The sequence below is a fragment of the Aricia agestis genome, chromosome 5 (genome assembly GCF_905147365.1).
Source record: "Aricia agestis chromosome 5, ilAriAges1.1, whole genome shotgun sequence".
Classification (NCBI taxonomy): domain Eukaryota; kingdom Metazoa; phylum Arthropoda; class Insecta; order Lepidoptera; family Lycaenidae; genus Aricia; species Aricia agestis.
This window is the reverse complement of record NC_056410.1, coordinates 14782456-14806168: the sequence shown is the minus strand read 5'-3', so window position 1 is coordinate 14806168 and position 23713 is coordinate 14782456. Positions and strand designations below refer to the sequence as shown.

The following is a 23713-nucleotide window of genomic DNA, read 5'->3' as shown; positions in this document are numbered from 1 at the left end:
ATATCATTTTTTTTTAACCTGAATAGTTTGCGAGAGAGACTCTTCCAAAGTGATAAAATGTGTGTGTGTAGCTGTAACTTCTAAAGTAGGGGCATGATAAGTAGGGAATGCAAATCTCGCGAGATTGGGGCTCAAGCGAGATCCCGCGAGTTTATGAATACAATACCGCGAGATCTCGCCAATTTCGAGATCTCGCGAGATTAGCAGTTTGGTGGGTTTTTTTGCAAATAATCACAATATTTGAATAAATTACGAAAAAAAAGTAATAAATATTATAAGTAGTAAACTTTGACATACGTATCTACTATCTATCAAATAACAAATGAAAGAAACAGCCAGTATTCTCTTCTAATGCGCTTTTATAATTTTTTTTGTAAGAAGCTTCATTTTGATAAGACGAACAATCTTTTTATTTGCGATAAATCTTGAAAGTCGTAGCTGGGCATTTTCAAAAAAATATGTACCCCTGGTTTTTACCTTGTCCCTTGACTTCGCTACAGATAATTTGTAAAAAATTACATACTAACATTTTGTAATTTTAATGTAGGAGCAAAAACAAGTTTTCTTTTATTAAAATACATTCACGTTTGTATAAAATTTTATTTAGTATGAGATTTATAAGGGTTTTTAAGTACCGAAAACTATTAAATTCACCTGTCCCCTTCCCAGAAGTTGTAACAAAATCTTTAATAACTATTTTTTTTCTTAAAGTAAGTTGCTTAAAAACATATTTTAGATTCCTAAATATTTAATGTATCAATTGAATGTCTTGTTATTGAAAAATCTAACATAATTTAACTACAAATTAATTAAAATTATAAACATGAAAAAACGACCCGACCGGAATGTTCTGTTTAATGACCGTTTTTTTTTTAGTTTTATAAACATACTACAAAAATATTTTCGGCATTAAATGATAGCACTATATTTCAATGTACATCGAGAAACTCCAATTTGAATTTAGTAGTTAAAAATCTGCTACAAGACGCGGACGCAGGTTGGACGGTTCTTCAGGAACGGTTTATTTGTTCAGATAAGTGACCATATTTTGTAAGCATTATTATACTTTCTCCAACTGTTTTACTGTTGACACGTTGCAAAATTAGCTTAGTATTTAGTATAAAAAATGAAATTGTGATAACTGTTATCGGTTATTTACAAACACTTTAAAAGTAAAAGAAAGTAATATTACGTGACTTCCGATTTGTGACTTTTCGTATAGTCACATATAATGGAACGGACAAGTCATAAGGCTTAGTTCACATTTTAAATAAATTATTTTTTTATTCACAGATTTTATTAAGAAAATTGGAGATTTTGAAACTGGTACGATTAAGGTACAAATATATTTTTTATTACTTATGTGTGAAGGTGATGCCGCGTTAAAGTAAAAAACCGTTTTGGATATGTTTTTGATTGCTAGTTTTCTATGAAAGGCCGGCCCGGCCTCTCACAGAAAACAAGCAATGGAACAGCAAAAAATGGAAAGGGCGTAAGTGACAAAATAGTTTTGTCGCGTAATTTAAAAACCATAAATACATTTCATATAAGCTATGGGCAAATTAAAGTGTATGTTTGAACCAATCCATGTACATTTTTGGAAGCTTAAATCACTCTCCTCTGTTGGAAAAATTGGAATCCCTTTTTTACACAGGTCTATTTGATTGATTATTCTGTGTTATAAAAGTTGACCAATACAAACACATGATAAATACTGACAATGAACTTTAATTTCTTAGCTTTAGTCATTGAAAAATCGATATCGCTACAGCCAAATTATCAAGGCGTCGCCTTTACTTAACAATAACAAATATACTATTTAAAATTTAAGTACCTAAAAGTTTATTTTTTAAATAATTTTGATTTTATTTCCACTACTTTTCTATAAGTAAAGTTGAAAATCATTTTGTGTCATTGATATTTTTAGATTTATAATAACTAGACATCGGATTATATGCATTCGCATACTTGCATATGCAAATGCATATAATGTCACTTTTTAGGCGATAGTACATATTTTGGCAATTTTTCGTTGAACATATTTCGGTAGTTTAACTTCCATGGGCATTAAATTGGCAATCGGAAAATGTTGGTAGACAATTATTATTGGCGTATAATAAATAAATAAAAACTAAAGTCTTTATTTCAAGAAATTAAAAATCCTGGATTTTATGAAATTATAAAAATTGGCGCTTTTATTAATGTCACTACCGGAAAAGTCTTCAAAAAAATAATAAATTTTAATATTAAGTGACTTTTGATTGTGCATATTTTGTGCATATTGCGACCACTTCTAGTGCATATTTGCATGCATATTTCGTCACTTTGTTCGTGTATATAATTCGATGTCTAATAATAACTTAGGAATTCGTAGACATGTGAACACATCTTTATGATTATGAGATGTTCGTCCCTCTAATTAATGAAGTTAAATCTATGAAATCAAAGAATTTTTTACTTTTATAAGTAGTGCAACAGTAAAAATGTTTAAATAAAAGTTTTTTGTGTTATAAAAACTTCTTTAAATATGTAAATATTACTTACTCATGTAAAAAAATGAAAAATAACCTAGTGGGTAGGTCACATAGTCACACTATGGATTAAAAATAATTGCTACTCTTGTTGATCCTTGAAATTATCTATATTGTTTTTAATAAACAATTAAATATGGATTTCACTAGATTAAATAAACGAAGAAATCCACTTATTGCTGTATTTTTTTGTATTAAATTATATTATTTTACATTTAGTCGCACAACGGAATCTGTTTCGTCGAAAATTCGATTTTGTTTCAATAATATCAGAATAATATAACGTTTTCGGCGTTCTTTTTAACTTATTCCATTAGTTCAATATTTTTCCTTGTATATGACATTCAAATAAAGGTAAATAAATGACCTTAAAAATATAGACATATTTTTGCAAGGGTACATGTTTTTTTGAAAACGCCCAGCTAACAGAGATAGAAAGGATTTCATACTTTGATTTGATGGTTCTAAAATATAGATTATTCTATTTGTAGGACAATATTACCTTTAAATTATATAACTATCAACTTGTAATTGTTGATGTACAATAAAGTGTATTGTGGCATGTGAAGTTATAATTTGTATCATAAACCTAATATGCTGAAGTGTAAATAAAATACAATTTGAGAATCAAATATTGTTTTATTTAAAATAAATCAGACAATCGTTTAAATCTCAAGCTACTTTTTTTAAGTACTGATTTATTTTATATTTAGGCAGACATAAATTCAGAAGAAAATAAATAGTATTTAATAAACTATATGATTTTAATTGTGAATTACCATCATTCCACTTAGAATCTGGTAAAATGTCATAAAAATCATAATGTAGCTAAAAACTGAGCTGTCAAACCATGACTGTCGCGCGTCCGGGATCGGGGTCGACATCAGGTATTTCAATGACAGATCGCACGCAAAAACGTATACAAAAAATCTGCTGGTTAGGGTTCCGTTTTAGGGTGCCATAGTAGTCCAAGTTTTGTTGATTACAGAACCCTAAAACGGAAACTATATTTTAATCTATTTTGATGAAATTTGGCATGGAGATACTAATTTGAATCTCGGGACAAGGAATGCTTTTTGTCCGGTTGTGCGGTTCCCACAGAATATACTTTTAAGATTTATCCATCTATTCAATCGATGTACGGGAACAACTATAAACTAAAGTCCACGCGGACGCAGTCGCTGGCAACAGCTAGTAACAAAATATATTTCCCGTCTGTGCCACTAGGATGGTTATGGTTTTCGAGTGTCGGCTGTCGCGCGTATATTTTAAAAGCATGGAAACCTCAGCTCTTAGGGTTGATTCAGACAGAATTATAGAGTATACCGACTTAGAACTGAGGTTTAAATTTTTAAGTTTGACATATTATGACAAAAGTCGTCGCTAGGATCGTTACCTACAAATTTAGTTGTTGTTTATATTTTGGCACATGCAAAGAAAACTGTCAGAATTCAATTTCAAAATGTTCATTTTAAAAATAAATTATATCAGCCAGCGCGTCAGCCCTTAACTTATCCTGGCGAAACCCGAAAGAAATGACAGGCATTAATACACGTCCGTCTCTTAGCAGTCGAAGTACTGGTAGTTATGTCTATTGTGGCGACGCGTAGATATCCATTTCTTTTTGGATTTGACAGACTCGCAGGACATCTCGCGCAATTGAAATCTGTCAAATCCATACAAATTTATGCCGCGCCGCGCCTCGCCTCGCCTCGTCGCGTTGCGGTCTGAATTGACCCTTAAAGTAAAGGCCTAGACAACCTGTCGTATAAATTAGCTTTTTCTAGTTTAAATTTTTAAATCTTTTTGTCTCTTTCGATTTTTTAAGAAATGGTAGTGTTTGCTTTAATTTATTGTAAATAATAATATTAAGATTAAAGAGGTTTGTATAAATGTATAACCTATTATCCTTAACGTTGGAGACCAAACCACTACTAATTAAATTTTTAATTCAGACTTAAACTAGAATGTCATGTTCACAATGGTTTTACCTTAGTAGCTATATTTTAGTAACCAAATTTCACGTCGAATGTTATAATCATTTTCAAAACAAGCCAAACATAATTATACTGCCGTTGAAATAATTATTCTAGCGCGTAGATTACACCGAAAATTTCTATGTTCGATATAATCACTGTCATGAATTACAATACAAATTGGATAAGCCGAGCTATTCAAAGGCCTTTGTAGTGACAGGTGAAGCTGAGTGCATGAAATTGATCACATCCAGAGATACTGCCAGAACGAACGTTCTGGAAAGAGAACGTTAATTTATGAGTACACAGCGCTTGATTTTTTGGTTTCCGTACCCAAAACCCTATTGCTAAGACTTCGTTGTCTGTCCGTCTGTCTGTCTGTCTCCAGGCTGTAACTCAAGAACGGTAATAGCTAGAGAGTTGAAATTTTCACAGATTATGTATATCTGTTGCCGCTATAATAACAAATACTAACAACGAAATAATATTTAAGCGGGGCTCCCATACAACAAACATGATTTTTTGGCCTTTTTTGCTCAATATCAATAATGGCAACAGGTAGGCACATGAAATTTTCACTAAAATCTTAAATATATGCGTACTTTAACAATTAATAATAATATTTAAATAAAATAAAAATTGAGGGGGGGGGGGTCTTCCATACAAAAAACACAATTTTTGGCCTATTTTTGCTCTATAAGGGTAAGGACCCTTCTTGCGCGAGTCCGACTCGCACTTGGCCAATGCTATGCGAGAATAGTTTTCGTGTGGACTCTGTGGTTGAGCGGTTGTTGTCGTAAACGCTAGCAGACACTTGTGTAAAATAAGCAACAAATTGTCAATATTTAGTAGAACTCCTGCTTATAGCCGATTTTACTCTACAGGCTAGAGTTACGGCGATGACTCGTCGTCTGTAACTGCCGTACTCAGAGACACTTAGGGCCTGTTTCACCACTTTCTGATAAAGTGCCGAATAGGCTATTCACAACTTCTTTTACAGATTCTCCATACTTCATCTGTCAAGTTAATTGGTGGATAGCCTATTCGTCACTTATCAGGAAGTGGTGAAACAGGCCCTTAATGATGCTTAGGGCCTGTTTCACCACTTCCTGATAAAGTGCCGGATAGCTGGCTATCCACAACTTATCTGACAGATACACCATACTCTATCTGTCAAAAAATATCATGCCTACCCTATCCGGCACTTATCAGGAAGTGGTGAAACAGGCCCGTAAATTTAACGAAGAGTTTCGCCGATTTGACAAATGTATGAGGCTTAGATTATCATTCAATTACAGTCAAGTAAATAATTTTCATCAATGCGGCAGTGAGTAAAATAAATATTTCAGGCGGAGTATTAGATACTTAACCCAGCAAAGAATCAATATTGTATTCAGACAGATTGTGTGATAGGAAATCTGGCCACCGTTTCTCAAAGCCAGCAACTTTAGCAAGCTGGACGCTAAGATGTCAAGTCTAAATTCACCTACTGACATATCGACATTGGTTAAAGAGTTTTATCACACCGTTCTGTAATTTATCTAAATATGAAATTATGAAATTAATGTTTAGTTTATCTACAGATTTGTTGAGTTCGTAAATATAATAATTTTGTACTTTGATTAGTAATAAACATATTTTTAACCCCCGACAAAAAAGAGGGGTGTTATAAGTTTGACGTGTCTGTCTGTCTGTCTGTCTGTTTGTCTGTGTGTGTATCTGTCCGTGGCATCGTAGCGTCCAAATAAGTGGACCGATTTCGATCTAGTTTTTTTGTTTGAAAGCTGACATGATCGAGAGTGTTCTTAGCTATAATTCATCATCATCAGCCTGCTCAGTGCTAGACAATCAGCGTTTATCTGGTTCATGAAAGGCCGTTAGCAACTTGTAGTCGTTTGATGGGTTTTATATTTCATTCTAGTTCGTGACATTTGTGAATATACCATATACGTATACACATAATAATGGAAAGTTGACCTGGTGCTGCAGCATCACCTGGTAATCAATAGGATATCCAACTCCTCGCCAACTTAGAGCAGAGGTTTCGTGTTTGGGCTCATTTTAATTGCGACAACCAGTAAGAAGTATATAAACACTAAATATTTACATGCTGCTACTGCAGCATCACCTGGATTCTATAGGAACCGAGCTTCGTATGAAACCAAAGTGGAGGTTTCATGTTTGGGCTCATATTAACGGCCTCATCGAAAAGACATTGATAAATGGTAATCATGAGAATATGATTTAGTTGATAGGAATTAATATTCTGCACTATAACCAACACACGTTTAAAAAGTATGAAATAAAATAAAATTAAGAAATTTAAAAAACCCCCGCCAAACAACTTTCAAAAATAATGAAATAACATTTACTGCCTTCAAGTTCAAATGATTCCTAACTTGTGTAAATTAATATTTTAGTCCATAATTGTTGTCAAAGTGTGTCGGGGGATTGCTAATGTAGATGTTTGATTTCACATAACAAGTTTAAGGATATTTCACAGCGAACTGAATCGAGATAATCAGCAACTTGGCGGTTGTAGGTTGTAGTTTACTTAGCGGTCCCCCAACACACCATAACATAAGAAACTAATAATGATTTGAAAGTTGTTGTTTAATAATAAATAATAATACTGAAAACATAACTAAAGCAGCAACATTATTTGAAACTCAAACTAAAAAAATAATATTAATTTAATCCAGCCAATTCCCTGCAAATCCCAGCTCAAAAATGTCTGCTAGTTCCTGAAATGATGATTCTTCGTCAGGAACGTAGGCCACTATCGATATGCTAATTTTCAGTCAAAACACTACGGTGTGACCGATGGCCAATTTAACAGGACCTGGACTATAAATTTCTGTACCTTACAATAGTTACGGAGATTGCACCTGGGAGCAGTCTCAGTGCTGTCTTATTCTATACTAAGCTTGTGGATAAATCCCCGAAGTTTACTACCTCGGACAAGAAACGACAAATTGTGTTATTAACTTAAAACTTGATAACGAACATCATTTTTCACGTCCATCCAGCTCAAGCAGCAGCTCTACGTAGCACTAATGTTGTAAAAAGTACGTTGTCACCATTATTTACTTTAATTGGGGTGGATACGCGAGATAAATGGACTTAATTTTATCTTTCTTCGCAGGTCTAGAGGAAAATATTAAACATTTTTTTATGATGAATGCAATATTTTAAAGCCGTCTACAATGTTATTACTATGTATATTATAGTGTATCTATGTATATAGATACGATGACTACTACACTGAAAACTGATTTAAAATATTCTCATCATTGTGACAACTCTAAATTACTATAGCTAACACATTAAAAGCATTGCAGCGCATTCTTATGGACAATCATTAGAATGATGATGCTATAAAACCGAAGACGTGTCAGCAAAAAAACGTTTGACACTAAGCATAATGTGATGGTAATTTGTTACTAATTCAAAAGGAGTTTGAGGACACTTAGCGACGAATCCCCCTCGTCTTATGATGCCTCGTCAAAAATCTGGCCTTGTACCATGAAACTGTTTTGAGACTCAAATAATCGGACGAAAATTCTGCGTCCTACTCTAACAAACGTGAATTGACGTTGTTAGAGCAGGATGCGGAATTCTCGTCCGATTGTTTGAGTCTCAAAACAGTTTCGTAGTAGGCCTACAGAATACAAACGAGACTCGTTATACCTTCGCTAAAAAGCCAATTGTTCATTCGTACGTACCTTATTGATATAAAATTAATTAAGTATAGTTAACGCAAAAGTAGATTGGTTTCATTAAAGTTTATTTATTTTTTCCATATTATAATAGTATATGTTTCACCCAAGAAACTAAAATGACAGTCCCAGTTAAACAACAAAATATTTAACTTACTTAAAGATTACAGTTAACGTTGACCTTCCAGTAAACTTTAAGTAAACAAAGTTGGTATGTATTCTTAAAATCGCTAGGAAATCAATATAAAAAACATTTTAAATACACACGTTTTCTGAATCATAACATACATTCTGTGTCATCGTTGTTTGTTACAGTCTCACAAAATTATTTCAAAATTAAATGTAGACAATTACAGAAGAACATTACAGTTATTAGATACTCGATGACGCCCGCAACAATAACAAGCAAAAGTGTCCTATGTCCTTTCCCGGGACCCGAAGCATCTCCATACCAAACTAGATGATGCCTGCAACTCCAAAATTCGTTTATCGCGCGGGAACCGTACATTTTTCTGGGATAAAAACTATCCTACATCCTTTCCCGGGACTCAAAGTATCTCCATACCAAATTTCAGCAAAATCGGTTCAGGAGTTTGGGCGTGAAGACAGGCAGATAGACAAATACACTTTCGCATTTTTAATGTATGGATTTTCCACGAATCGTAATTGATACACTTAAAAAGTTTTCGTTGGAGCAAGGTGCTACAAACTTTATGTTCGCGATGGCATGTTTGGTAGCTGACATCTTTTCTAATAAAATTAGTCGGTGGCAGGTGGCCTCACAAGTGTCTGTTTTATTTAAATTCAAGCACTAAAGTTTGTAGACACGATGAAAATCCGAGACGGAGACAAATTAAGAAAAATATTTTGAGGATTTTTATATTCAGTTACTTCGTATTAAGAATAGACCATTAATTTCTAATAAAATACGCGATACTATTACCTAACAATAAAGTAAAGTGGGTTTGCCATACGGACGGACAGACAGACATTCATGAAGAATCTTTAAGGTTCCGGACCCAAAGGCTTACCCTTTGGGTACGGACCGGGACCGGAACGGGACCCTATTACTGAGACTTCAATGTCTGTCCGTCTGTCTCCAGGCTGTAACTCATCACAAATTATATTGTATTACTGTTGCCGCTATAACAACAAATTCTAAAAACAAAATAAATTGAATATTATTTTAAGGGGGGCTCCCATACAACAAACGTAATTTTTCAAACATTTTTTGATACCGAGATTAATTGATACCGAGATCAATGATGACAACATTTATGATAATAAAATTTAAATAAAATAAATAATCAAGATCCCATACAAAAAACACAATTTTTTACTATTTTGGTCTATAATGGTATGGAACCCTTCGTGTGCTACGGAACCCTAATAGGCAAAAATTGTTATACAACATTAATAGAACATGACTGATTTTGTAGTGATTTCCACGAAAATAGTATTCGCTTTCTGTTCCTGGATTCTCCTCTATTCCCCAAGACTCTGAAACGTCTATTCATTATAATTAGTATAAGCTTTAATCTTCCTTTGAGTATTATCAATATTGTAGTCTTCTAGTTAAGATGACTAAATACCTACGTATACCTACATTATCTACAAAATATAAAATAAATACCGATTTCAAAATTCCCTTAAAACTGCTGAACCGACTTTGATGAAACGTGCAGTATTTCCTAAGTCGAACAATACTAAGTACAACAAAAAAAAAAGGTCCGGAGATATCCGAACACACAAACACAAACCTAAGTATATTATTATACACATACATACACTTTTAAAATTTGTTCAGACGTTAAATATTGTGGCTGGCGCAGACTAACGTATAAAAAAACTGCAGTTCTGGTTACACATAGTTACATGATACGGGTCGAATCGATAAGCTTCTTAGTTTGAAGTCGGTTAATAATTCAATCAACACCTAACATTAAATGTACGTATGTCTGACTGACCCTTGTGATAAACTCGTATCGGTAATCGGAATAAGAAAGGTGCGATCCCTCAGGGTCCAATATTCGACCCTGTACCATCAAATTGACAAGATTTACCTAACAGATCTCACCGAACTTACCCGAATGGAAATAACGTTTTCCAAACTTGATCTTTATGCCTGGCTCAGAATTTTGCTAACTGATTTTTTTTATTTGGACACAGTATTTTTAGGTCCTCAAAAACTGACATAACGTTTAAGTGGTGATGTTTAACGTTCTTTTTGGTATATTATGTTTAAATAATTTTAAAACAAAATCTTCCTTAATAAAAAGTGGCTACAAAAATTACAATACTTATCCACGCTGTAGCTACAGCTGATGAATAAAATTTAATAACCAACATTTGAAAATAACGGTCGTATTCAGAGAGATTAATTCATTATTTTGATTAAATTTAATGATTTAATGAAGAGTCTGACAGCCGTATAATATAGAGTTTATGACAAAAACTTCGTTAAATCAAGTTTAGTAATCATCAAAATAAATATTATGTCTTTGAGTGCAGCAGCCATTAGATGGGTGCTTTCGTAAACGACACTATCCTAAAATGATGAAGTTTAAATTCTTTAAAGAAGTTTAAAAACAAAGATGTCACAAACCTAGACTTCGGAAAGAACTGTCATCGTAAATCTTCATTTCAGACAAAACCTTGGAACACAATGACTTGGCAGGAATTCATTTTGAATCGACGCTTCTATTATATATACCGTATAGATATTTACAGTAAGACTTGCCAAAGCTATTCTGACTACAAAATATACTAGGTAAAAGCCGAGCTTTGTGAGGGCTCGCGTCGTCACACCTTGACTGACTGTACCACAAAAATATTATGTAAATGTTGTGGGATATACTAGGGCTCGCTTCGCTCGCTCTGATTAATACTGACTGAATACTGCATATCTTATATCTTTAAACGAGCAATTCTTGTATATATATATATATATATATATATATATATATATATATATATATATATATATATATATATATATATATATATATATATATATATATATATATATATATATATATATATATATATATATATAATTGGAATCTTGGAATCAGCTCCAACGATTTTCATGAAATTTAGTATATAGGGGGTTTCGGGGGCGATAAATCGATCTAGCTAGGAATCATTTTTATAAAATGTCATTTTATTCTTGTTTTATCGAATACCGAGCGAAGCTCGATCAAATAGCTAGTTATAATAATATGAGGAAATGCTTCTTTATTTAAAATAATTTTCATCAGTAATACATTGAAAAATTCTAATAATTAAATCATTTTTACCATTTCCAAATCATACAAAATATTATATCAAAGTAAATATTATTTTGTTTAATTTTATTGACTTTTATGTGGAAAAGAATAAACTTATTGTTGGTATATAGTCTGTGCTACGTCCAGGTTGGTATCTAATTTGTATCGCTTATCATTGCCAAGGGAACGTCAGAATCAACACCCCCCTTCCTCCCTTCTCCAACCACCACCTGTCTCGCTGAATGCAATCTGTTCATTTAATAGAAATTTCCAAGATACCTGACGTTAATTTTGTTCCCTTAAAAAGAGTGATGAAAGATCTGAGATAAAAAATTGCGGTACGCCCGTTTTGTTTGGTTTTCCAGTTTGGTAGGTATACTTACAACAACAATTTTGTTTGAAGAATATTATTTAAATGTAGAAGGTAAGTTGAAAGTAAAACTCAATAAATAACTATATATAATAATTTCAGACGTGGGAGAGCCATGCTTCGGCACGAATGGGCCGGCTCGACCGGAGAAATACCACGTCCTCACAGAAAACCGGCGTGAAACAGCGCTTGCGCTGTGTTTCGCCGAGTGAGTGAGTTTACCGGAGGCCCAATCCCCTACCCTATTCCCTTCCCTTCCCTCCCTTATTCCGTTCCCTTTCCATCCCTACCTTTCCCTATTACCCTATTCCCTCTTAATAGGCCGGCAACGCACCTGCAGCTCTTCTGATGCTGCGAGTGTCCATGGGCGACGGAAGTTGCTTTCCATCAGGTGACCCGTTTGCTCGTTTGCCCCCTTATTGCATAAAAAAAAAACTTACTATCGATTTATTAGTATTATACGTGGGAGAGCCATGCTTCAGCACGAATGGGCCGGCTCGACCGGAGAAATACCACGTTCTCACAGAAAACCGGCGTGAAACAGCGCTAGCGCTGTGTTTCGCCGAGTGAGTGAGTTTACCGGAGGCCCAATCCCCTACCCTATTCCCTTCCCTACCTTCCCCTATTCCCTTCCCTTCCCTACCCTCCCCTATTACCCTATTCCCTCTTAAAAGGCCGGCAACGCACTTGCAGCTCTTCTGATGCTGCGAGTGTCCATGGGCGACGGAAGTTGCTTTCCATTAGGTGACCCGTTTGCTCGTTTGCCCCTTATTTCATTTAAAAAAAATTATACGTAGCATGTAGAAACAATCAGCATTTTGCAATTTCGGGATTCCGATTTTAATGTTGACTCACATGTGATGTATTTTCTTGAATGAAGATGTATCCTGAATTTTAAACACTAAACCGAAACGTGGAAATCCTAAATCTTAAACAATAATGAGAGCGCAAGAAATATAAATTTATAGTTTTCTTGTTTATATTTTTACCATACATAAGAGCTTCAACACAATTATATAATAATAAAAATAATACAAAGCTATAAAAACTCAACATTTTGGTTTATCTCTTTGGTTTTACTTCAATCTATTGGTGTTTTTGAAAAGTTTCCGGATCCAATACTTTCCTCTCTAACGCTGTGATTTATACTCCAACTTCCAAACTAACCGATAATAAATTTTTATTTGAAACAAAACTACACCTTTAAGTGTAAGTAGTACGAGAAAGTTCATTGAAATGACTCGATCGTGTTACAATCGAAGACGTGAGTGGAAGAACCAGATACCTAACATATTATATTAACATATTGTCACTCATTTTTTCCCTTATAATTTGAACAAACTTTGTAACTTATCTACTTTCATTCATCACCTGGTTAATATCTGGCTACACATAAAATCCCCAGTTTTTTTTATTTCAGATCATTTTTCCGACTTAGGGTCGGAAAAATGATTTGCCTCCATTCATGAAAAAAAAAACGACATGGCAACTGCAACCTGGTTATTCCACTAACGTTTACAATAATTAATTTGTCGCTGTTTAAACGTTTCTCTCATCTTTGAAAAGATGAGAGAAACTTAAGAGGCAATTTTTTGCGACGAGGCGATACGATGCACATCAAGTGGCATTCAAATTTAAACTTGAATTATTTTACTACGAGATAAACAATTGACAAATTTTCCACCAGAGTTGTTAGGCTTATGGGCTACCTGACCCATATATGCATATTTTTAGGACCTTGGTATACCAAGAGCCAAAGCAAAGTCTTGCCCTAATTAAAAATATGCCATACATTCAGAATGGTCTACCTGATGACATATAAAACATAAAAGAACAATTTTTCTCTCACTTTTTTGGTAAAAAGTGGGACCCGTGCGAGTTTCTTACGCCGGTTCTTCTCGCCGCGGTAGTTCCCGAACCGGTGGTAGGCATCAGGTAGACCATTCTGAAAAAAATTGATTCAAATTTACTCAGAAATAAAACATTTTTCATTTTCATTTTTATTAGAACATTAAAGGATCGGACACTGGTGTTGGGACACATTGTATAAATTATTTTATGTGTTCTTAAACAATATTAATGCTATAGCTATACCAAAGAAATGGTAAGAAAACTAAGCCGATTAAATAAATCTGTTAAAATCTTTAGTGATTTTATTATTTCTTTACCTAAGCAACTTTTTTTCAGTATTTTTAATCCCAGCTTACATCTGTATTTAGATTTAGTGCTTCTAAATCAATTTTGTATTTTATTTGCCTTCAATATTTAAATTTGAAAAAAGGTCTCAAATTTCAAGGTGACTGACAGACGCCATAGCTAGCTAGTACCTAGAGTACCTAGCTACTTGGCGCATTAGTAAAATTATTAATAGTTCAGAGTTCTTGAATTACAACTTTGTTGCCCGTGGAAACTAATCCCACGGAATGTTAACTTAAATTTTTACGTTTTAAATTTATCCTCCTTGATCCTCTCCGTGGTCGACTTTTTCTTTGTATATTTTAAATTGGTACAGCAATTTTGAAGCATATTCGATGCAATCAAAGAAACCTTCCCTCTCTATTTATTGTGGATTCAAATATGTTTTAAGTTCAATATCAATTTGTAACTAAACTTTTACAATCAGAGCATAAATGATATTCAATCTCTTCATTGATAAAAAAAAGAGGAAATTGCAAAACGAAGCAAAAAATGGTCCATCAATAAATGTTATGATATATGAGTTTTGTATAATTCAATATATCGTAACGTTATCGCATTCGATCAATCACGACAGATACTAATTCTATAAACGATGTCGCTCATAACGAACAGCTGTGCCACCGATTAAAAGATGCCATATAACATTGTATGCTTGTACCGTGTACATTTACATTTTTGTACGATCAGGGGCCTCGAGGTAAAGGTATACTTTAACGCTATAAAATTTCATAACAAGCATGTTCTCTACTTATAGAAACGACCAATTTATATACGACTATTTGTTACGCGTAAAGAATTTGACCCCCACTGAATTACATTATAAGCTCATGTGCGTCAAAGAAAGCTTCGAAAATTGTTGCATTGATGCAACAAAAATTACTAATTCACTTGGTAAAAGTCGGGGGAAAAACTATTAGAGCAGCGAACCATTTTTAACTGATTCCTCTCGGAAGGAGATTAAAAACTTCTTGTTTATTTTCATCGGATTTTGAACGTAAAAAGCGGAATTTATTTTTATAATGCAAACATCAGTTCTCTCTTAGTTGTAAGATAAAGCTGCATAACATTTTTCGTGAGCTGAACTAAACTTTTAGCGCAAACGTCATCCCTTTGTAAGGAGCTTTGTAGTTTCATACATACTTGTAATTCACTCTAACACGGAACTACTGTGGACTTGAACTTATTTTAAAGACGTTAATGCCTTAATACTTTTGTGTAAAAGTGCATGTACCAAAATACGGCTGTCTTTTGTGCCTTTTTATTCAAAAATTTTGTATCTGTGGATAAAGAATAGGTATTACTTTGAAAACAGTAACGAATCACAGCAATCAGCATTCTTATGCGCGGGCTTTAAAATATTTTTTTAATGAAATAAGAGGGCAAACGAGCAAACGGGTCACCTAATGGAAAGCAACTTCCGTCGCCCATGGACACTCGCAGGATCAGAAGAGCTGCAGGTGCGTTGCCGGCCTTTAAAGAGGGAATAGGGTAATAGGGGAGGGTAGGGATGGGAAGGGAAGGGAATAGGGGAGGGTAGGGAAGGGAATAGGGTAGGGGATTGGGCCTCCGGTAAACTCACTCACTCGGCGAAACACAGCGCAAGCGCTGTTACACGCCGGTTTTCTATGAAAACGTGGTATTTTCCGGTCGAGCCGGCCCATTCGTGCCGAAGCATGGCTCTCCCACGTCAAATATTGGTGCTTTTTATATCTTTTCATATTTATAAAATTATTATCAACACGTCAATTTAATTTTTAATTTAAAACAGTGTTAGCAATTCGAAAATAAAAATACTTAAATCTAGCGTTTAATCTCAGTTTACGCTAATCGTCGATTCACGAATGCAACATGGCAATTTGCGCAAAACTGGCAACAATAAAGAAATAATCTCAACGCCCAAGACCGCTTAATTACTTAATAATATCATGACTTTTCATTACGTTCGTTTGCAGGTAACCTTAATTGTTCCAGCCATTATTTCCACGGCCTTTCTTTGAAATTCTTAGATTCAGGGTTTAATGCATTCAAATTTACTGGAAACTATGTTTGTTAATGGATTTTGCTGGAATGCGAGCTTAATTTAAATTTGACGCTAAACGATATTATTTCCATTTATTCATTTACATTGGAAATCTTACAGAGACTGAAGAACAATAATTTAAATTCAAAACTATGAGAAAGCAAGAAGGCAATAAATACCATAATTTTTTTTTAATTCTAATTTATAGAGCTAATCACAAGTCCTCACATCACAGCATTTAATGCTTCCTTTTTTTCCGTATCGTTATGAGTCATTGTCTGGTACCCGTAACACAAGTCCTTCAGGAACTTAGCACGGGGCCAGACTGACGTGGTGTGAAGCGTCCATAGATAATATACTTATATATAATATTATTATAATTAATAAGCGGATATTATATACAATTTAGTATTATTATTTTATTATCAATTATTATCCTAATTATTGGACGATGTAATATGGTTTGTTAAGGTCAAATTCAAGACGTTCTTTGCTTCACTGCCACTTCTGCATAATGTGCCATCGCCATAACAGGTTGTCGATAATTACTTAATGGAACGCAGGGAGCGTTCCATTTGATGTAAAAAACGATTAAAACTCTCAAAATAGGAGGCATTTTGATCGTTTTCGGGTATGTCTAGCTAATTGGCACCAACTACTGTCTCAAGTTTTGGAATCAAGCTATCAGACTTCCAGCACATAAAATGCACTGTATGAGCTTCAAATGGTGGCAAGGGGCCCCCAAAGTGTTTTAGCTTTGTACCCCCTAAATGTAATAACACGTAGTGGTTTGGTTTTAGGTTTTCGTTTGATGAACAAAGTCAACCGTATTTTTGATTTGAATGTCAGGCTACGAAATGTAAATGTACAAGGCTGTTTTGGAGCATGACCAAATTCTAACTAACTCCGCCATGTTGTCACAAATGTCACTTGAGGGACAATTATTTCATACTCAGCTGTCATTAATGTCATCAAAATATTTGCTTAATTTGTGGTCAAAATATAGGATTGTCCTAGTGTCATTAAAAGTGAAAGCTTATTCACACTTACGCCCCTATGACAAAGTATATTCCAGACTATCTCCAAATTCTATTTACGCACCAAAATAGCCTGGTAGGTTTGTAATTCAAAGGCGCCCCTCTTGTTTGTCACCGCTCTTTGCTATATCGGGCTGAAACAAAATGTAATCGCAAGTTCTCATCCTTTTAATCTGTGAATGATCTTCATTATAATATTCTAAAGTCGAAATACATACATTTGAAATGAAAAAAAATGTCATGCCTTTCGGCAACTTTTTTGAATACAAATGCATCATCATCATCTTCAATTCTAACACAGCTTACTTCTGCTTTCCAAATGATGTGTTTCAAATTTTAAACATAAAATAAATACAGCTAGGTAAATGTTTATTATTAAAGTTTATTTTCCAAATAAAATAAGAGTTCGATTTTTATTTTCAAGTAAATAAATAAGTCAAGGAATTTTGTGACCGTAAAAAATAAGAAAAGGCCAATATATTTTGTAGCTACAATAAATTCCCAAAAAAGACACGAAACCTTAATATCGTTTGTATTAGTTTATCGCACGGCAATAACTCTGCTATTTAATTTTGCTGCTATATTTCCTTGTAACACGAGCAAATCTCACGTGTTAGGGTCCGTAATAAATGGACTGAAATTGCTCCAATAAAGCGCGTTCTTTGGTCCCAAAATGGCAATTACTCCCTGACCGCCGGACGCTCACTAACCTACACATTCATTATTTAAATGGTTACAACTTATTTCATCTATTAACTTCCTTTCAAAAATGTTAAGGTGAAATTACATCGTGGATTGAATTTAATACTCCTTACATAATCTCCTTAAAAAGATCCACACTGTGTATGCAAAAGACTGTGTATTTTTAAACGTTTATTATATTATCATCATCATTAATAATTGATGTTTACTTAAATTTAATAAAGAGTTTTAAAGATAATGTGATTTAAGGAAGATTTTGACATAAACTTTGTTTATGCAAAAATAAAGTTTATGTATTCTTCATTAAGATTAAAGTTAAATAATCATTAAAATATATATCCGTTTACGGCCGAAAATGCTAGTTTAATGTATTAAAAAAGTGGCTTATTAGACAAGGACAAACTTTATACAACTATAACGTCTATACAGCCGCGTGTGGAATTTTTTTTTAAAGAAGGCAGGTCGCTGTACCCCTTACGTCACTGCGACCCATGAGGATCTATTGTGACTCCTTCGCACTAGAGTATCATCCCCAACCCAATACTGCTCATAAATTGAACGAAATGGTTGGGGTAGGTGCCACGAATTTCCTCTGTGGATGAGTATTCGTGGCGACCAAGGTGCCTGTTCCTGCTCTGTAGTAGAGCAGGACAGTCTAGGAGAAGGTGAATAGGTGTTTCATCCTCCTCCCCACAGAATCTGCAAGTCCTTATACTACAAATACCTATCAGTGGATCATTATGTTAGAGCTTGTTTTATTTTATTTGATTCTGTTCTAGATATCAGCCGTTTCTCAGTATTTATTAAAAAAAACAAATATTATTTTTTCCAGTCTGCTTATTTCCAGATAACGAACTATCTAATTAATGTCGAGCGTGCCCTTTTGTTCTCGACAATTCTGTTTAAACCTCTCCAGATTGTCGTATGACATTTATAAACATCGTCGATCCCATTCAAGATACTTATCTACTAATGAATCCGTGAGACGGATCACTCTTCTATCTTTTATTGTTACCATGAATTACGTTTTGATTTCAATCTCTACGTAGAGTTGTACGATCTATCGATAAACTGTAGTTGTACGATCTATCGATAAACTGTTTTTTTTTTGCGCGGCATTATAGTAAACTAGACTACGCCCGCAACTTCGTTGCGCCAAAATACGTTTATCGCGCGTGAACCGTACATTTTTTCGGGATAAGAAGTATTCTATGTCCTTTCAATCGGTTCAGAGTTGGGCATGAAGATGTAATAGACAGACAGACAGACACACTTTCGGATTTATATTATTAGTAAGAGTATATACTATATAGATTGCTTATTTGTTATTGTTATTATAATGTTCATTATAAATCAATATAATTATTTGTTACATGATAATGTAAGTTAGATATAACTTGTTTTAAGGTATCTAAATTTTAATAGGTAGGTATTTGTATTGTAAATCAAATTTTTATTCAGTGAAAAAAACAGTGTTAATTGACTAAATCTTTCCGAAAATTTAAGAAACAAAATATTTGAACACAATTTCCTCCTTGTTTACTTGCCGGTATCCTTTTTGTCAAAGAAAAGTTAATTAAATCTTAAATGAAACAATTCTCAGTTTTGAGACGCCGTTCTTCTGTGTTTATAAGCATTTTTCGTAATTTTGTTACGAAAAGCCGTTTTTTTTCGTAGACTACAAAATCACGATATACTTTTTACTTAGTGATAAAATAAATTACAGAGTAAATCCTAAAATCTTATATTATACGAGCAATTCTTGTATCTTATATCTTTAAACGAGCAATTCTTGTATATATATTATATAATTGGAATCTCAGAATCGGCTCCAACGATTTTCATTATATTTAGCATATAGGGGGTTTCGGGGGCGATAAATCGATCTAGCTAGGAATTATTTTTAGAAAATGTCATTTTATTCGTGTTATATCGTATACCGAGCAAAGCTCGGTCAAATAGCTAGTTTATATAACATATTATATAATATAATTGGAATCTCGGAATCAGCTCCAACGATTTTCATGAAATTTAGTATATAGGGGGTTTCAGGGGCGATAAATCGATCTAGCTAGGAATCATTTTCAGATAATGTCATTTTATTCGTGTTTTATCGAATACCCAGCAAAGCTCGGTCAAATAGCTAGTGGCTATTACACAAGATCCGCTTGTCTTTGTCTCACACATTGAAAAATAAGTATGACAGATAAAGACAGCGAATCTTAAATAGTTATAATAAGCAGCATAAATAAATATTAAATATTCTATAACTTAAAACTTTAAATAACTTAAGGAATTTATGATGATTAGGGAAATTAGTATTTTACGTAAATGGGAGGGAGGGAAAAACCATTTCCGTAAAATACTAAAATTATAAAGCCATCCCAGATTCACATAACGCGAAAAACTGAATAAAAGAACGTCGATATATTTTTATTTTCTTTACCAACACTAGCTAACCGTTGGAGTTGGAGCCGATACTTTCAGACAATGATAAGAGAAATAAATGATATTTCACAACGATGATACGTTGCCAGCCCCGAGCCGTTTCTATCGAGTAACAAATAAATCCGATGAGTGGGTCTCTGCTCTCAAAAGCCGAACAGTTTACTTAATTAGCTATTTATTTTTTGCACAAGGCATAAAATATAATAATTATTATAATATAATTTTTGAGTGTATCCTAGAATTTTAAGAACTACACTAAGAAAAGTTACTCAGTTTTTGTGTACATGTACGTTTTAAGTACAATACACAAAATCTACCACTTTTTTATTTTTTTCAACTTAAGGTTACCAAAAAAATATATATACATTCATATTATAAGTACATACTTATAATAATATGAATATATATATTTTTTAAAGATTTTTGAAGCTACAGGTATTATTTTGTAAATTACTATTGCATAGAGTATATCAATAACTAATAACTGCAGGTTATTCAACTCGCTTCAAGTGCAGTACTCATTTTGAAGTGCTTTAGTACATTTATTATTATTGAATGAGTTTATATCAGCTGTCTGCTGATAACATCAAGAATATTTAATTATTTTATGTAATATTTTAGGAAATTTTGCCAACGTGACAGAAATTTTAACAACATTTTTCGTATAATAAATTTGGCAGCTTTTTATTATACCGTTACATAAGTTTACTCTTTGTATCGAACATTTTCTGACAGCGAAAATACAACTAGGATTATTTGCGAAAAAGCTCTAACATTTCAATTTATTTTTCAAAAAATCCGAAACAAACAAGTACTACAAGCCTTGAAAAATGTTGGCAATCCATACAGGTATAGTATCGGATCGCAAACGGAATTTACGTAAAACTTTACTCGATCCTGCGAGGATTATTCTTTTTGAAGTCGACTCGATTGTTCAACTCTGAACTGACAATTGTGACGGGCATCGCAACGTTCAGTTGGTTCAGGTAAAGCTCGCACGTATGACAAGTTCTTCGATCTCCCAGTTTTTCCACTGTAACGTCCGTAACATAATATCGTTTGTTTTACAAAGTTATAAAGTATTTTAAATCTCTTTTGGTGACATGTTGATTTTTATTATAAACGAGTTTGTTACACATTGCTATTGCGTTGTTATCTATCATTTGGGAAACAATAACAATAAAAATACATATTTTGTGTAAAATAATGACTTAAATTAAATATTCAGTCAAATCGATGTTTTTGTTATATGAACAAAATATGAATAATAAAATTAAAAGCAAGTTTAAATAAACTCGAAGTATATACTAATGCACTTCACATGCTGACAGTTTTAGTTTTTTAAGTATACTTGTACATAAAATATGTATGTTAGTTTTAAGGTACTTATTTATTATATAATTAATATTTAATATGTTAGATTTAAGGTATTTGTTTTATGGGCCGCTGATGCCAAAAATAAAATAGGATTTGAATTATAGTTTTTCTACTTTTCATGTGCTACATATACTCGAATTCTTCAACCGATTTCGAGTTTCGGTTTCGGTTTCCTTACCACTGAAGTCTTATGTGTATGTATATTATCTCGTATTAATATCTAGTAGTAATTAGCTACAACTTAATCCTAATTATTCAGATGACTTATCAAAAGGCACGCCCATTCGTGTCATGCACACACCATAGAGGGAGGGCCTAAAATGCAATCTTAAAACAATATTAAGTATCAAAAATATATTCTGAAGCGTAAACTTTCTTAATATAAAATCGTATCTATTATTATCTGGGTCTCGAATATTTGAAAAATGTAGGAATTTAGAGGCGAGTCTGACTATATCATACGAAGCTAATAGCTAATAGCGAAGATATAACACCTCAGCTTCAAACCTCACCTTATTTTTATCAGATAAAAAATCAGTTTGCCAACCTGAACAGTTAGAACACGAAATACACTCTATACGTAACTGTGGTTTTTTATGCGACAATCCATACTATTATAAATTCGAAAGTGTGTCTGTCTACTTGTTACCTCTTCACGCCCCAACCGCTGAACCGATTTTGCTGAAATTTGGAAATACTTTGAATCCCGCAATAGGACATAGGATACTTTTCATCCCGAAAAAATGGACGGTTCCTGAACTATAAATGAATTTTGGGGCAACGGAGTTACAAGCGTCAACTATTTATTTATTATTTATTACTGTCAGAAAAATATTTTTGGAAACTCACTATAAGGGAGATCGCAGACGACAGACTTTTTGTACGATCGAGTCTGCGGCGCCCATACAGTCGGCATGGTGCGTGGCGCGGCCATGCCAACTGTATGGGCGCCACATCTCCCTTAATACAACTTATAAGTTCTAGATTGATCATAGTCTATCGAGACATATACTATGAACTTATAAGCCCATAACATTCCATTTTTTACCAAAAAGGAATATAAAGTGAATGTGGAATAGATACCACATATAATATCTCTGTGCAGTTTTTCAGTGTCCGTGTAGGTATGTTACAATAGGCACCCATGATATTTCGCGCCGAATCAAATAAATGCTGGCATCTCTGCTGGTATTTTTTACTTTACCACTGTACTATCAATCTGCCCAATCATTTATTCCACAAAAAATGTACATTTTTAATTATTTTTTACATATAGGCCCCCAACCCCCTCGTCATTTTGTCATAAAATCTGCACGTAAAAATTTTTCGTAAAAAAGTAATTATTTTGTTATAAAGTAGGATTAAATGAATACACATGCAAATTATATATTTTTTAATTTACCTCGCTGTAAAACAATTTAATTGATAAATACAATAATTATCATTTTTCTGTAATTATTTTATGTACTGATATAATAATAATATTATGCTACTATGTTGAATCACATCATGCCAATCTTATCTTAGTCTGTTGTTGGTCGATTAAAGTAACCAGCCAAAAAACAATTGATATTCTGTCACGCATAGCTTATCATGATTGCTGTTTAATGTTTAAACATTCATACTAATATAAATGCGAAAGTGTGTCTATTTGTATACCTACAAGATGTTTGTGTAAAGACCGTTATCCTTGAAACCATCAAATGAGCCCGTAAAAATGAACAACATTTTCTACGAGTATGAGAACAATGCTGGGAACTCAAAAAAAATCCGTCTTCATACGCCTTACAAATTGCCGATCCAAAATTCCGTATGGGTATGAAGACGGCTTTTTTGTTTGAGTTCCCAGCATTGTTCTCATAGAAAATGTTGTTCATTTTGACATTTTGTATAATATTGTAATAAGCGAAGTTAATGTATTAGATCAACATGACATAAGTAAGTTGGGAAACTTTGGGTAACTTATATGCGTGAACTTTAAAGATTGATAAACAAGACTTTCCAAGCTAAGTTTGACTTCGTTAACATAACATTATTAACATAAATACGTCTCACGTCTGATGTG

General features: G+C 33.4%; 1 long non-coding RNA gene across 1 annotated transcript; it reads right to left on the bottom strand.

Annotated features, from left to right (window-relative positions):
- Window positions 1-3848: 3848 nt before the first annotated feature.
- On the bottom strand, window positions 3849-23426 carry LOC121727183. Its single transcript, XR_006035622.1, has 3 exons — window positions 23308-23426; window positions 5218-5221; window positions 3849-3860 (listed from the first exon to the last, which is right to left on the bottom strand). It is a non-coding gene; the product is annotated as an uncharacterized LOC121727183 (long non-coding RNA).
- Between the last annotated feature and the right edge of the window lie 287 nt (window positions 23427-23713).